This window comes from Ambystoma mexicanum, chromosome 1p (assembly GCF_040938575.1).
Source record: "Ambystoma mexicanum isolate Mex_15411 chromosome 1p, UKY_AmexF1_1, whole genome shotgun sequence".
Lineage (NCBI taxonomy): Eukaryota > Metazoa > Chordata > Amphibia > Caudata > Ambystomatidae > Ambystoma > Ambystoma mexicanum.
Window position 1 is genome coordinate 1,025,115,777 of NC_090921.1, and position 16,079 is coordinate 1,025,131,855.

Sequence of the window (16,079 nt, forward strand, 5' to 3'; positions counted from 1 at the left end):
GCACATCAGTTCACAATTAAAAAAATGACCCCCTCCGCAGTCGCCCGCATGTTACTGACCACCATACTAAGGGGGAAAAGTTGAAAGGCGGCACCTCACAGGCCATCTCCTCAGAGTATTCATCAGTGTTCGGCCTTGACAATATTTTAATATCTTGGATGGTGTATAGTGTTCTCCCATTTCCCTTGAGAAATCAAGATTGTCAAGGGGATTCTGCTGTTTTGTCAGTTCATAGCAAGAGATGGGGATCCAAAATACCTCACAGGAAACCAACGAAGATTGGTGTCGGACAGAAAAATAACGTGGCCACAGCCTCAAAGCAAAAGGCATCTATTTTCAGTGATGAAATATAATATAATTATAAATTGTCTGTTATTTTACTTTCCAAGTATTTTACTTTCCAAGTATTCAATAAAATGTGCATTTGGCAAAAGTCCTTCGAGCCGGATTTGAACCAGCGACCTAAGGATGCCTGTTTTACCACTACAGTCCTCCGCTCTACCAACTGAGCTATCGAAGGCTTGGCAAATCATTCTCTAGCAAACTCAATACGAGCTTCCACTTCAACCGTCGACTTGTAAACATCTCTTGCAATTCGTGCAAAATACTACAAATTTGGCTTGTGACGTTCCCGAATTGAGTAAAAGCACATCAGTTCCCAATTAAAAAAATGACCCCCTCCGCAGTCTCCCGCATGTTACTGACCACCATACAAAGGAGGAAAAGTTGAAAGGCGGCGCCTCACAGGCCATCTCCTCAGAGTATTCATCAGTGTTCGGCCTTGACAATATTTTAATATCTTGGATGGTGTATAGTGTTCTCCCATTTCCCTTGATAAATCAAGATTGTCAAGGGGATTCTGCTGTTTTGTCAGTTCATAGCAAGAGATGGGGATCCAAAATACATCACAGGAAACCAACGAAGATTGGTGTCGGACAGAAAAATAACGTGGCCACAGCCTCAAAGCAAAAGGCATCTATTTTCAGTGATGAAATATAATATAATTATAAATATTCTGTTATTTTATTTTCCAAGTATTTTACTTTCCAAGTATTCAATAAAATTTGCATTTGGCAAAAGTCCTTCGAGCCGGATTTGAACCAGCAACCTAAGGATGCCTGTTTTACCACTACAGTCCTCTGCTCTACCAACTGAGCTTTCGAAGGCTTGGCAAATTATTCTCTAGCAAACTCAATACGAGCTTCCACTTCAACCGTCGACTTGTAAACATCTCTTGCAATTCGTGCAAAATACTACAAATTTGGCTTGTGAGGTTCCCGAATTGAGTAAAAGCACATCAGTTCCCAATTAAAAAAATGACCCCCTCCGCAGTCTCCCGCATGTTAATGACCACCATACTAAGGGGGAAAAGTTGAAAGGTGGCGCCTCACAGGCCATCTCCTCAGAGTATTCAGCCGTGTTGGGCCTTGACAAAATTTTAATATCTTGGATGGTGTATAGTGTTCTCTCATTTCCCTTGAGAAATCAAGATTGTCAAGGGGATTCTGCTGTTTTGCCAGTTCATAGCAAGAGATGGGGATCAAAAACACCTGACAGGAAACCAATGAAGATTCGTGTTGGACAGAAAAATAACGTGGCCACAGCCTCAAAGCAAAAGGCATCTATTTTCAGTGATGAAATATAATATAATTATAAATTATCTGTTATTTTACTTTCCAAGTATTTTACTTTCCAAGTATTCAATAAAATGTGCATTTGGCAAAAGTCCTTTGAGCCGGATTTGAACCATCGACCTAAGGATGCCTGTTTTACCACTACAGTCCTCCGCTCTACCAACTGAGCTATCAAAGGCTTGGCAAATCAACTCTAGCAAACTCAATACGAGCTTCCACTTCAACCGTCGACTTGTAAACATCTCTTGCAATTCGTGCAAAATACTACAAATTTGGCTTGTGAGGTTCCCGAATTGAGTAAAAGCACATCAGTTCACAATTAAAAAAATGACCCCCTCCGCAGTCGCCCGCATGTTACTGACCACCATACTAAGGGGGAAAAGTTGAAAGGCGGCACCTCACAGGCCATCTCCTCAGAGTATTCAGCCGCGTTGGGCCTTGACAATATTTTAATATCTTGCATGGTGTATAGTGTTCTCTCATTTCTCTTGAGAAATCAAGATTGTCAAGGGGATTCTGCTGTTTTGCCAGTTCATAGCAAGAGATGGGGATCCAAAACACCTCACAGGAAACCAATGAAGATTCGTGTTGGACAGAAAAATAACGTGGTCACAGCCTCAAAGCAAAAGGCATCTATTTTCAGTGATGAAATATAATATAATTATAAATTGTCTGTTATTTTACTTTCCAAGTATTTTACTTTCCAAGTATTCAATAAAATGTGCATTTGGCAAAAGTCCTTCGAGCCGGATTTGAACCAGCGACCTAAGGATGCCTGTTTTACCACTACAGTCCTCCGCTCTATCAACTGAGCTATCCAAGGCTTGGCAAATCAGTCTCTAGCAAGCTCAATACGAGCTTCTACTTCAACCGTCCACATTCAAACATCTCTTGCAATTCGTGCAAAATACTACAAATTTGGCTTGTGAGGTTCCCGAATTGAGTAAAAGCACATCAGTTCACAATTAAAAAAATGACCCCCTCCGCAGTCTCCCGCATGTTACTGACCACCATACAAAGGAGGAAAAGTTGAAAGGCGGCGCCTCACAGGCCATCTCCTCAGAGTATTCATCAGTGTTCGGCCTTGACAATATTTTAATATCTTGGATGGTGTATAGTGTTCTCCCATTTCCCTTGAGAAATCAAGATTGTCAAGGGGATTCTGCTGTTTTGCCAGTTCATAGCAAGAGATGGGGATCCGAAACACCTCACAGGCAACCAATGAAGATTGGTGTTGGACAGAAACATAACGTGGCCACAGCCTCAAAGCAAAAGGCATCTATTTTCAGTGATGAAATATAATATAATTATAAATTGTCTGTTATTTTACTTTCCAAGTATTTCACTTTCCAAGTATTCAATAAAATTTGCATTTGGCAAAAGTCCTTCGAGCCGGATTTGAACCAGCGACCTAAGGATGCCTGTTTTACCACTACAGTCCTCCGCTCTACCAACTGAGCTTTCGAAGGCTTGGCAAATCAATCTCTAGCAAACTCAATACGAGCTTCCACTTCAACCTTCGACTTGTAAACATGTCTTGCAATTCGTGCAAAATACTACAAATTTGGCTTGTGACGTTGCCGAATTGAGTAAAAGCACATCAGTTCCCAATTAAAAAAATGACCCCCTCCGCAGTCTCCCGCATGTTACTGACCAACATACTAAGGGGGAAAAGTTGAAAGGTGGCGCCTCACAGGCCATCTCCTCAGAGTATTCAGCCGTGTTGGGCCTTGACAATATTTTAATATCTTGGATGGTGTATGCTGTTCTCTCATTTCCCTTGAGAAATCAAGATTGTCAAGGGGATTCTGCTGTTTTGCCAGTTCATAGCAAGAGATGGGGATCCGAAACACCTCACAGGCAACCAATGAAGATTCGTGTTGGACAGAAAAATAACGTGGTCACAGCCTCAAAGCAAAAGGCATCTATTTTCAGTGATGAAATATAATATAATTATAAATTGTCTGTTATTTTACTTTCCAAGTATTTTACTTTCCAAGTATTCAATAAAATGTGCATTTGGCAAAAGTCCTTCGAGCCGGATTTGAACCAGCGACCTAAGGATGCCTGTTTTACCACTACAGTCCTCCGCTCTATCAACTGAGCTATCCAAGGCTTGGCAAATCAGTCTCTAGCAAGCTCAATACGAGCTTCTACTTCAACCGTCCACATTCAAACATCTCTTGCAATTCGTGCAAAATACTACAAATTTGGCTTGTGAGGTTCCCGAATTGAGTAAAAGCACATCAGTTCACAATTAAAAAAATGACCCCCTCCGCAGTCTCCCGCATGTTACTGACCACCATACAAAGGAGGAAAAGTTGAAAGGCGGCGCCTCACAGGCCATCTCCTCAGAGTATTCATCAGTGTTCGGCCTTGACAATATTTTAATATCTTGGATGGTGTATAGTGTTCTCCCATTTCCCTTGAGAAATCAAGATTGTCAAGGGGATTCTGCTGTTTTGCCAGTTCAAAGCAAGAGATGGGGATCCGAAACACCTCACAGGCAACCGATGAAGATTGGTGTTGGACAGAAACATAACGTGGCCACAGCCTCAAAGCAAAAGGCATCTATTTTCAGTGATGAAATATAATATAATTATAAATTGTCTGTTATTTTACTTTCCAAGTATTTCACTTTCCAAGTATTCAATAAAATTTGCATTTGGCAAAAGTCCTTCGAGCCGGATTTGAACCAGCGACCTAAGGATGCCTGTTTTACCACTACAGTCCTCCGCTCTACCAACTGAGCTTTCGAAGGCTTGGCAAATCAATCTCTAGCAAACTCAATACGAGCTTCCACTTCAACCTTCGACTTGTAAACATGTCTTGCAATTCGTGCAAAATACTACAAATTTGGCTTGTGACGTTGCCGAATTGAGTAAAAGCACATCAGTTCCCAATTAAAAAAATGACCCCCTCCGCAGTCTCCCGCATGTTACTGACCAACATACTAAGGGGGAAAAGTTGAAAGGTGGCGCCTCACAGGCCATCTCCTCAGAGTATTCAGCCGTGTTGGGCCTTGACAATATTTTAATATCTTGGATGGTGTATGCTGTTCTCTCATTTCCCTTGAGAAATCAAGATTGTCAAGGGGATTCTGCTGTTTTGCCAGTTCATAGCAAGAGATGGGGATCCGAAACACCTCACAGGCAACCAATGAAGATTGGTGTTGGACAGAAACATAACGTGGCCACAGCCTCAAAGCAAAAGGCATCTATTTTCAGTGATGAAATATAATATAATTATAAATTGTCTGTTATTTTATTTTCCAAGTATTTTACTTTCCAAGTATTCAATAAAATTTGCATTTGGCAGAAGTCCTTCGAGCCGGATTTGAACCAGCGACCTAAGGATGCCTGTTTTACCACTACAGTCCTCCGCTCTACCAACTGAGCTTTCGAAGGCTTGGCAAATCATTCTCTAGCAAACTCAATACGAGCTTCCACTTCAAACGTCGACTTGTAAACATCTCTTGCAATTCGTGCAAAATACTACAAATTTGGCTTGTGAGGTTCCCGAATTGAGTAAAAGCACATCAGTTCCCAATTAAAAAAAATGACCCCCTCCGCAGTCTCCCGCATGTTAATGACCACCATACTAAGGGGGAAAAGTTGAAAGGCGGCGCCTCACAGGCCATCTCCTCAGAGTATTCAGCCGTGTTGGGCCTTGACAATATTTTAATATCTTGGATGGTGTATAGTGTTCTCTCATTTCCCTTGAGAAATCAAGATTGTCAAGGGGATTCTGCTGTTTTGCCAGTTCATAGCAAGAGATGGGGATCCAAAACACCTGACAGGAAACCAATGAAGATTCGTGTTGGACAGAAAAATAACGTGGCCACAGCCTCAAAGCAAAAGGCATCTATTTTCAGTGATGAAATATAATATAATTATAAATTGTCTGTTATTTTACTTTCCAAGTATTTTACTTTCCAAGTATTCAATAAAATGTGCATTTGGCAAAAGTCCTTTGAGCCGGATTTGAACCAGCGACCTACGGATGCCTGTTTTACCACTACAGTCCTCCGCTCTACCAACTGAGCTATCAAAGGCATGACAAATCAACTCTAGCAAACTCAATACGAGCTTCCACTTCAACCGTCGACTTGTAAACATCTCTTGCAATTCGTGCAAAATACTACAAATTTGGCTTGTGAGGTTCCCGAATTGAGTAAAAGCACATCAGTTCACAATTAAAAAAATGACCCCCTCCGCAGTCGCCCGCATGTTACTGACCACCATACTAAGGGGGAAAAGTTGAAAGGCGGCGCCTCACAGGCCATCTCCTCAGAGTATTCAGCCCTGTTGGGCCTTGACAATATTTTAATATCTTGGATGGTGTATAGTGTTCTCTCATTTCCCTTGAGAAATCAAGATTGTCAAGGGGATTCTGCTGTTTTGCCAGTTCATAGCAAGAGATGGGGATCAAAAACACCTGACAGGAAACCAATGAAGATTCGTGTTGGACAGAAAAATAACGTGGCCACAGCCTCAAAGCAAAAGGCATCTATTTTCAGTGATGAAATATAATATAATTATAAATTGTCTGTTATTTTACTTTCCAAGTATTTTACTTTCCAAGTATTCAATAAAATGTGCATTTGGCAAAAGTCCTTTGAGCCGGATTTGAACCAGCGACCTAAGGATGCCTGTTTTACCACTACAGTCCTCCGCTCTACCAACTGAGCTATCGAAGGCTTGGCAAATCAGTCTCTAGCAAGCTCAATACGAGCTTCCACTTCAACCGTCGACATTCAAACATCTCTTGCAATTCGTGCAAAATACTACAAATTTGGCTTGTGAGGTTCCCGAATTGAGTAAAAGCACATCAGTTCACAATTAAAAAAATGACCCCCTCCGCAGTGTCCCGCATGTTACTGACCACCATACAAAGGAGGAAAAGTTGAAAGGCTGCGCCTCACAGGCCATCTCCTCAGAGTATTCATCAGTGTTCGGCCTTGACAATATTTTAATATCTTGGATGGTGTATAGTGTTCTCCCATTTCCCTTGAGAAATCAAGATTGTCAAGGGGATTCTGCTGTTTTGTCAGTTCATAGCAAGAGATGGGGATCCAAAATACCTCACAGGAAACCAACGAAGATTGGTGTCGGACAGAAAAATAACGTGGCCACAGCCTCAAAGCAAAAGGCATCTATTTTCAGTGATGAAATATAATATAATTATAAATTGTCTGTTATTTTACTTTCCAAGTATTTTACTTTCCAAGTATTCAATACAATGTGCATTTGGCAAAAGTCCTTCGAGCCGGATTTGAAACAGCGACCTAAGGATGCCTGTTTTACCACTACAGTCCCACGCTCTACCAACTGAGCTATCGAAGGCTTGGCAAATCGTTCTCTAGCAAACTCAATACGAGCTTCCACTTCAACCGTCGACTTGTAAACATCTCTTGCAATTCGTGCAAAATACTACAAATTTGGCTTGTGAGGTTCCCGAATTGAGTAAAAGCACATCAGTTCCCAATTAAAAAAATGACCCCCTCCGCAGTCTCCCGCATGTTAATGACCACCATACTAAGGGGGAAAAGTTGAAAGGCGGCGCCTCACAGGCCATCTCCTCAGAGTATTCAGCCGTGTTGGGCCTTGACAATATTTTAATATCTTGGATGGTGTATAGTGTTCTCTCATTTCCCTTGAGAAATCAAGATTGTCAAGGGGATTCTGCTGTTTTGCCAGTTCATAGCAAGAGATGGGGATCCAAAACACCTGACAGGAAACCAATGAAGATTCGTGTTGGACAGAAAAATAACGTGGCCACAGCCTCAAAGCAAAAGGCATCTATTTTCAGTGATGAAATATAATATAATTATAAATTATCTGTTATTTTACTTTCCAAGTATTTTACTTTCCAAGTATTCAATAAAATGTGCATTTGGCAAAAGTCCTTTGAGCCGGATTTGAACCAGCGACCTAAGGATGCCTGTTTTACCACTACAGTCCTCCGCTCTACCAACTGAGCTATCAAAGGCTTGGCAAATCAACTCTAGCAAACTCAATACGAGCTTCCACTTCAACCGTCGACTTGTAAACATCTCTTGCAATTCGTGCAAAATACTACAAATTTGGCTTGTGAGGTTCCCGAATTGAGTAAAAGCACATCAGTACACAATTAAAAAAATGACCCCCTCCGCAGTGTCCCGCATGTTACTGACCACCATACAAAGGAGGAAAAGTTGAAAGGCGGCGCCTCACAGGCCATCTCCTCAGAGTATTCATCAGTGTTCGGCCTTGACCATATTTTAATATCTTGGATGGTGTATAGTGTTCTCCCATTTCCCTTGAGAAATCAAGATTGTCAAGGGGATTCTGCTGTTTTGCCAGTTCATAGCAAGAGATGGGGATCCGAAACACCTCACAGGCAACCAATGAAGATTGGTGTTGGACAGAAACATAACGTGGCCACAGCCTCAAAGCAAAAGGCATCTATTTTCAGTGATGAAATATAATATAATTATAAATTGTCTGTTATTTTATTTTCCAAGTATTTCACTTTCCAAGTATTCAATAAAATTTGCATTTGGCAAAAGTCCTTTGAGCCGGATTTGAACCAGCGACCTAAGGATGCCTGTTTTACCACTACAGTCCTCCGCTCTACCAACTGAGCTTTCGAAGGCTTGGCAAATCAATCTCTAGCAAACTCAATACGAGCTTCCACTTCAACCGTCGACTTGTAAACATCTCTTGCAATTCGTGCAAAATACTACAAATTTGGCTTGTGAGGTTCCCGAATTGAGTAAAAGCACATCAGTTCCCAATTAAAAAAATGACCCCCTCCGCAGTCTCCCGCATGTTAATGACCACCATACTAAGGGGGAAAAGTTGAAAGGCGGCGCCTCACAGGCCATCTCCTCAGAGTATTCAGCCGTGTTGGGCCTTGACAATATTTTAATATCTTGGATGGTGTATAGTGTTCTCTCATTTCCCTTGAGAAATCAAGATTGTCAAGGGGATTCTGCTGTTTTGCCAGTTCATAGCAAGAGATGGGGATCCAAAACACCTGACAGGAAACCAATGAAGATTCGTGTTGGACAGAAAAATAACGTGGCCACAGCCTCAAAGCAAAAGGCATCTATTTTCAGTGATGAAATATAATATAATTATAAATTGTCTGTTATTTTACTTTCCAAGTATTTTACTTTCCAAGTATTCAATAAAATGTGCATTTGGCAAAAGTCCTTTGAGCCGGATTTGAACCAGCGACCTACGGATGCCTGTTTTACCACTACAGTCCTCCGCTCTACCAACTGAGCTATCAAAGGCATGACAAATCAACTCTAGCAAACTCAATACGAGCTTCCACTTCAACCGTCGACTTGTAAACATCTCTTGCAATTCGTGCAAAATACTACAAATTTGGCTTGTGAGGTTCCCGAATTGAGTAAAAGCACATCAGTTCACAATTAAAAAAATGGCCCCCTCCGCAGTCGCCCGCATGTTACTGACCACCATACTAAGGGGGAAAAGTTGAAAGGCGGCGCCTCACAGGCCATCTCCTCAGAGTATTCAGCCCTGTTGGGCCTTGACAATATTTTAATATCTTGGATGGTGTATAGTGTTCTCTCATTTCCCTTGAGAAATCAAGATTGTCAAGGGGATTCTGCTGTTTTGCCAGTTCATAGCAAGAGATGGGGATCAAAAACACCTGACAGGAAACCAATGAAGATTCGTGTTGGACAGAAAAATAACGTGGCCACAGCCTCAAAGCAAAAGGCATCTATTTTCAGTGATGAAATATAATATAATTATAAATTGTCTGTTATTTTACTTTCCAAGTATTTTACTTTCCAAGTATTCAATAAAATGTGCATTTGGCAAAAGTCCTTTGAGCCGGATTTGAACCAGCGACCTAAGGATGCCTGTTTTACCACTACAGTCCTCCGCTCTACCAACTGAGCTATTGAAGGCTTGGCAAATCAGTCTCTAGCAAGCTCAATACGAGCTTCCACTTCAACCGTCGACATTCAAACATCTCTTGCAATTCGTGCAAAATACTACAAATTTGGCTTGTGAGGTTCCCGAATTGAGTAAAAGCACATCAGTTCACAATTAAAAAAATGACCCCCTCCGCAGTGTCCCGCATGTTACTGACCACCATACAAAGAAGGAAAAGTTGAAAGGCGGCGCCTCACAGGCCATCTCCTCAGAGTATTCATCAATGTTCGGCCTTGACAATATTTTAATATCTTGGATGGTGTATAGTGTTCTCCCATTTCCCTTGAGAAATCAAGATTGTCAAGGGGATTCTGCTGTTTTGTCAGTTCATAGCAAGAGATGGGGATCCAAAATACCTCACAGGAAACCAACGAAGATTGGTGTCGGACAGAAAAATAACGTGGCCACAGCCTCAAAGCAAAAGGCATCTATTTTCAGTGATGAAATATAATATAATTATAAATTGTCTGTTATTTTACTTTCCAAGTATTTTACTTTCCAAGTATTCAATACAATGTGCATTTGGCAAAAGTCCTTCGAGCCGGATTTGAAACAGCGACCTAAGGATGCCTGTTTTACCACTACAGTCCCACGCTCTACCAACTGAGCTATCGAAGGCTTGGCAAATCGTTCTCTAGCAAACTCAATACGAGCTTCCACTTCAACCGTCGACTTGTAAACATCTCTTGCAATTCGTGCAAAATACTACAAATTTGGCTTGTGAGGTTCCCGAATTGAGTAAAAGCACATCAGTTCCCAATTAAAAAAATGACCCCCTCCGCAGTCTCCCGCATGTTAATGACCACCATACTAAGGGGGAAAAGTTGAAAGGCGGCGCCTCACAGGCCATCTCCTCAGAGTATTCAGCCGTGTTGGGCCTTGACAATATTTTAATATCTTGGATGGTGTATAGTGTTCTCTCATTTCCCTTGAGAAATCAAGATTGTCAAGGGGATTCTGCTGTTTTGCCAGTTCATAGCAAGAGATGGGGATCCAAAACACCTGACAGGAAACCAATGAAGATTCGTGTTGGACAGAAAAATAACGTGGCCACAGCCTCAAAGCAAAAGACATCTATTTTCAGTGATGAAATATAATATAATTATAAATTATCTGTTATTTTACTTTCCAAGTATTTTACTTTCCAAGTATTCAATAAAATGTGCATTTGGCAAAAGTCCTTTGAGCCGGATTTGAACCAGCGACCTAAGGATGCCTGTTTTACCATTACAGTCCTCCGCTCTACCAACTGAGCTATCAAAGGCTTGGCAAATCAACTCTAGCAAACTCAATACGAGCTTCCACTTCAACCGTCGACTTGTAAACATCTCTTGCAATTCGTGCAAAATACTACAAATTTGGCTTGTGAGGTTCCCGAATTGAGTAAAAGCACATCAGTTCCCAATTAAAAAAATGACCCCCTCCGCAGTCTCCCGCATGTTAATGACCACCATACTAAGGGGGAAAAGTTGAAAGGCGGCGCCTCACAGGCCATCTCCTCAGAGTATTCAGCCGTGTTGGGCCTTGACAATATTTTAATATCTTGGATGGTGTATAGTGTTCTCTCATTTCCCTTGAGAAATCAAGATTGTCAAGGGGATTCTGCTGTTTTGCCAGTTCATAGCAAGAGATGGGGATCCAAAACACCTGACAGGAAACCAATGAAGATTCGTGTTGGACAGAAAAATAACGTGGCCACAGCCTCAAAGCAAAAGGCATCTATTTTCAGTGATGAAATATAATATAATTATAAATTATCTGTTATTTTACTTTCCAAGTATTTTACTTTCCAAGTATTCAATAAAATGTGCATTTGGCAAAAGTCCTTTGAGCCGGATTTGAACCAGCGACCTAAGGATGCCTGTTTTACCACTACAGTCCTCCGCTCTACCAACTGAGCTATCAAAGGCTTGGCAAATCAACTCTAGCAAACTCAATACGAGCTTCCACTTCAACCGTCGACTTGTAAACATCTCTTGCAATTCGTGCAAAATACTACAAATTTGGCTTGTGAGGTTCCCGAATTGAGTAAAAGCACATCAGTTCACAATTAAAAAAATGACCCCCTCCGCAGTCGCCCGCATGTTACTGACCACCATACTAAGGGGGAAAAGTTGAAAGGCGGCACCTCACAGGCCATCTCCTCAGAGTATTCAGCCGCGTTGGGCCTTGACAATATTTTAATATCTTGGATGGTGTATAGTGTTCTCTCATTTCTCTTGAGAAATCAAGATTGTCAAGGGGATTCTGCTGTTTTGCCAGTTCATAGCAAGAGATGGGGATCCAAAACACCTCACAGGAAACCAATGAAGATTCGTGTTGGACAGAAAAATAACGTGGTCACAGCCTCAAAGCAAAAGGCATCTATTTTCAGTGATGAAATATAATATAATTATAAATTGTCTGTTATTTTACTTTCCAAGTATTTTACTTTCCAAGTATTCAATAAAATGTGCATTTGGCAAAAGTCCTTCGAGCCGGATTTGAACCAGCGACCTAAGGATGCCTGTTTTACCACTACAGTCCTCCGCTCTACCAACTGAGCTATCGAAGGCTTGGCAAATCAGTCTCTAGCAAGCTCAATACGAGCTTCTACTTCAACCGTCCACATTCAAACATCTCTTGCAATTCGTGCAAAATACTACAAATTTGGCTTGTGAGGTTCCCGAATTGAGTAAAAGCACATCAGTTCACAATTAAAAAAATGACCCCCTCCGCAGTGTCCCGCATGTTACTGACCACCATACTAAGGGGGAAAAGTTGAAAGGCGGCACCTCACAGGCCATCTCCTCAGAGTATTCAGCCGCGTTGGGCCTTGAAAATATTTTAATATCTTGGATGGTGTATAGTGTTCTCTCATTTCTCTTGAGAAATCAAGATTGTCAAGGGGATTCTGCTGTTTTGCCAGTTCATAGCAAGAGATGGGGATCCGAAACACCTCACAGGCAACCATTGAAGATTGGTGTTGGACAGGAACATAACGTGGCCACAGCCTCAAAGCAAAAGGCATCTATTTTCAGTGATGAAATATAATATAATTATAAATTGTCTGTTATTTTATTTTCCAAGTATTTCACTTTCCAAGTATTCAATAAAATTTGCATTTGGCAAAAGTCCTTCGAGCCGGATTTGAACCAGCGACCTAAGGATGCCTGTTTTACCACTACAGTCCTCCGCTCTACCAACTGAGCTTTCGAAGGCTTGGCAAATCAATCTCTAGCAAACTCAATACGAGCTTCCACTTCAACCGTCGACTTGTAAACATCTCTTGCAATTCGTGCAAAATACTACAAATTTGGCTTGTGAGGTTCCCGAATTGAGTAAAAGCACATCAGTTCCCAATTAAAAAAATGACCCCCTCCGCAGTCTCCCGCATGTTAATGACCACCATACTAAGGGGGAAAAGTTGAAAGGCGGCGCCTCACAGGCCATCTCCTCAGAGTATTCAGCCGTGTTGGGCCTTGACAATATTTTAATATCTTGGATGGTGTATAGTGTTCTCTCATTTCCCTTGAGAAATCAAGATTGTCAAGGGGATTCTGCTGTTTTGCCAGTTCATAGCAAGAGATGGGGATCCAAAACACCTGACAGGAAACCAATGAAGATTCGTGTTGGACAGAAAAATAAAGTGGCCACAGCCTCAAAGCAAAAGGCATCTATTTTCAGTGATGAAATATAATATAATTATAAATTGTCTGTTATTTTACTTTCCAAGTATTTTACTTTCCAAGTATTCAATAAAATGTGCATTTGGCAAAAGTCCTTCGAGCCGGATTTGAACCAGCGACCTAAGGATGCCTGTTTTACCACTACAGTCCTCCGCTCTACCAACTGCGCTATCGAAGGCTTGGCAAATCGTTCTCTAGCAAACTCAATACGAGCTTCCACTTCAACCGTCGACTTGTAAACATCTCTTGCAATTCGTGCAAAATACTACAAATTTGGCTTGTGACGTTCCCGAATTGAGTAAAAGCACATCAGTTCCCAATTAAAAAAATGACCCCCTCCGCAGTCTCCCGCATGTTACTGACCACCATACAAAGGAGGAAAAGTTGAAAGGCGGCGCCTCACAGGCCATCTCCTCAGAGTATTCATCAGTGTTCGGCCTTGACAATATTTTAATATCTTGGATGGTGTATAGTGTTCTCCCATTTCCCTTGATAAATCAAGATTGTCAAGGGGATTCTGCTGTTTTGTCAGTTCATAGCAAGAGATGGGGATCCAAAATACGTCACAGGAAACCAACGAAGATTGGTGTCGGACAGAAAAATAACGTGGCCACAGCCTCAAAGCAAAAGGCATCTATTTTCAGTGATGAAATATAATATAATTATAAATATTCTGTTATTTTATTTTCCAAGTATTTTACTTTCCAAGTATTCAATAAAATTTGCATTTGGCAAAAGTCCTTCGAGCCGGATTTGAACCAGCAACCTAAGGATGCCTGTTTTACCACTACAGTCCTCCGCTCTACCAACTGAGCTTTCGAAGGCTTGGCAAATTATTCTCTAGCAAACTCAATACGAGCTTCCACTTCAACCGTCGACTTGTAAACATCTCTTGCAATTCGTGCAAAATACTACAAATTTGGCTTGTGAGGTTCCCGAATTGAGTAAAAGCACATCAGTTCCCAATTAAAAAAATGACCCCCTCCGCAGTCTCCCGCATGTTGATGACCACCATACTAAGGGGGAAAAGTTGAAAGGTGGCGCCTCACAGGCCATCTCCTCAGAGTATTCAGCCGTGTTGGGCCTTGACAATATTTTAATATCTTGGATGGTGTATAGTGTTCTCTCATTTCCCTTGAGAAATCAAGATTGTCAAGGGGATTCTGCTGTTTTGCCAGTTCATAGCAAGAGATGGGGATCAAAAACACCTGACAGGAAACCAATGAAGATTCGTGTTGGACAGAAAAATAACGTGGCCACAGCCTCAAAGCAAAAGGCATCTATTTTCAGTGATGAAATATAATATAATTATAAATTGTCTGTTATTTTACTTTCCAAGTATTTTACTTTCCAAGTATTCAATAAAATGTGCATTTGGCAAAAGTCCTTTGAGCCGGATTTGAACCAGCGACCTAAGGATGCCTGTTTTACCACTACAGTCCTCCGCTCTACCAACTGAGCTATCGAAGGCTTGGCAAATCAGTCTCTAGCAAGCTCAATACGAGCTTCCACTTCAACCGTCGACATTCAAACATCTCTTGCAATTCGTGCAAAATACTACAAATTTGGCTTGTGAGGTTCCCGAATTGAGTAAAAGCACATCAGTTCACAATTAAAAAAATGACCCCCTCCGCAGTGTCCCGCATGTTACTGACCACCATACAAAGGAGGAAAAGTTGAAAGGCGGCGCCTCACAGGCCATCTCCTCAGAGTATTCATCAGTGTTCGGCCTTGACAATATTTTAATATCTTGGATAGTGTATAGTGTTCTCCCATTTCCCTTGAGAAATCAAGATTGTCAAGGGGATTCTGCTGTTTTGTCAGTTCATAGCAAGAGATGGGGATCCAAAATACCTCACAGGAAACCAACGAAGATTGGTGTCGGACAGAAAAATAACGTGGCCACAGCCTCAAAGCAAAAGGCATCTATTTTCAGTTATGAAATATAATATAATTATAAATTGTCTGTTATTTTACTTTCCAAGTATTTTACTTTCCAAGTATTCAATACAATGTGCATTTGGCAAAAGTCCTTCAAGCCGGATTTGAAACAGCGACTTAAGGATGCCTGTTTTACCACTACAGTCCCACGCTCTACCAACTGAGCTATCGAAGGCTTGGCAAATCTTTCTCTAGCAAACTCAATACGAGCTTCCACTTCAACCGTCGACTTGTAAACATCTCTTGCAATTCGTGCAAAATACTACAAATTTGGCTTGTGAGGTTCCCGAATTGAGTAAAAGCACATCAGTTCCCAATTAAAAAAATGACCCCCTCCGCAGTCTCCCGCATGTTAATGACCACCATACTAAGGGGGAAAAGTTGAAAGGCGGCGCCTCACAGGCCATCTCCTCAGAGTATTCAGCCGTGTTGGGCCTTGACAATATTTTAATATCTTGGATGGTGTATAGTGTTCTCTCATTTCCCTTGAGAAATCAAGATTGTCAAGGGGATTCTGCTGTTTTGCCAGTTCATAGCAAGAGATGGGGATCCAAAACACCTGACAGGAAACCAATGAAGATTCGTGTTGGACAGAAAAATAACGTGGCCACAGCCTCAAAGCAAAAGGCATCTATTTTCAGTGATGAAATATAATATAATTATAAATTGTCTGTTATTTTACTTTCCAAGTATTTTACTTTCCAAGTATTCAATAAAATGTGCATTTGGCAAAAGTCCTTTGAGCCGGATTTAAACCAGCGACCTAAGGATGCCTGTTTTACCACTACAGTCCTCCGCTCTACCAACGGAGCTATCGAAGGCTTGGCAAATCAACTCTAGCAAACTGAATACGAGCTTCCACTTCAACCGTCGACTTGTAA

General features: G+C 41.4%; 5 non-coding genes across 5 annotated transcripts; all 5 read right to left on the reverse strand.

Moving 5' to 3' along the window:
* Positions 1-434: 434 nt before the first annotated feature.
* TRNAY-GUA (transfer RNA tyrosine (anticodon GUA)) lies at positions 435-520 on the reverse strand. Its single transcript is given in 2 exon segments — positions 435-470; positions 484-520. It is a non-coding gene; the product is annotated as a tRNA-Tyr (tRNA).
* Positions 521-7,539: 7,019 nt separating this feature from the next.
* TRNAY-GUA (transfer RNA tyrosine (anticodon GUA)) lies at positions 7,540-7,625 on the reverse strand. Its single transcript is given in 2 exon segments — positions 7,540-7,575; positions 7,589-7,625. It is a non-coding gene; the product is annotated as a tRNA-Tyr (tRNA).
* A 3,142-nt stretch (positions 7,626-10,767) lies between these two features.
* TRNAY-GUA (transfer RNA tyrosine (anticodon GUA)) lies at positions 10,768-10,853 on the reverse strand. Its single transcript is given in 2 exon segments — positions 10,768-10,803; positions 10,817-10,853. It is a non-coding gene; the product is annotated as a tRNA-Tyr (tRNA).
* Positions 10,854-11,412: 559 nt separating this feature from the next.
* TRNAY-GUA (transfer RNA tyrosine (anticodon GUA)) lies at positions 11,413-11,498 on the reverse strand. The gene is given in 2 exon segments: positions 11,413-11,448; positions 11,462-11,498. It is a non-coding gene; the product is annotated as a tRNA-Tyr (tRNA).
* Positions 11,499-12,057: 559 nt separating this feature from the next.
* Positions 12,058-12,143, reverse strand: TRNAY-GUA (transfer RNA tyrosine (anticodon GUA)). The gene is given in 2 exon segments: positions 12,058-12,093; positions 12,107-12,143. It is a non-coding gene; the product is annotated as a tRNA-Tyr (tRNA).
* Positions 12,144-16,079: the final 3,936 nt, after the last annotated feature.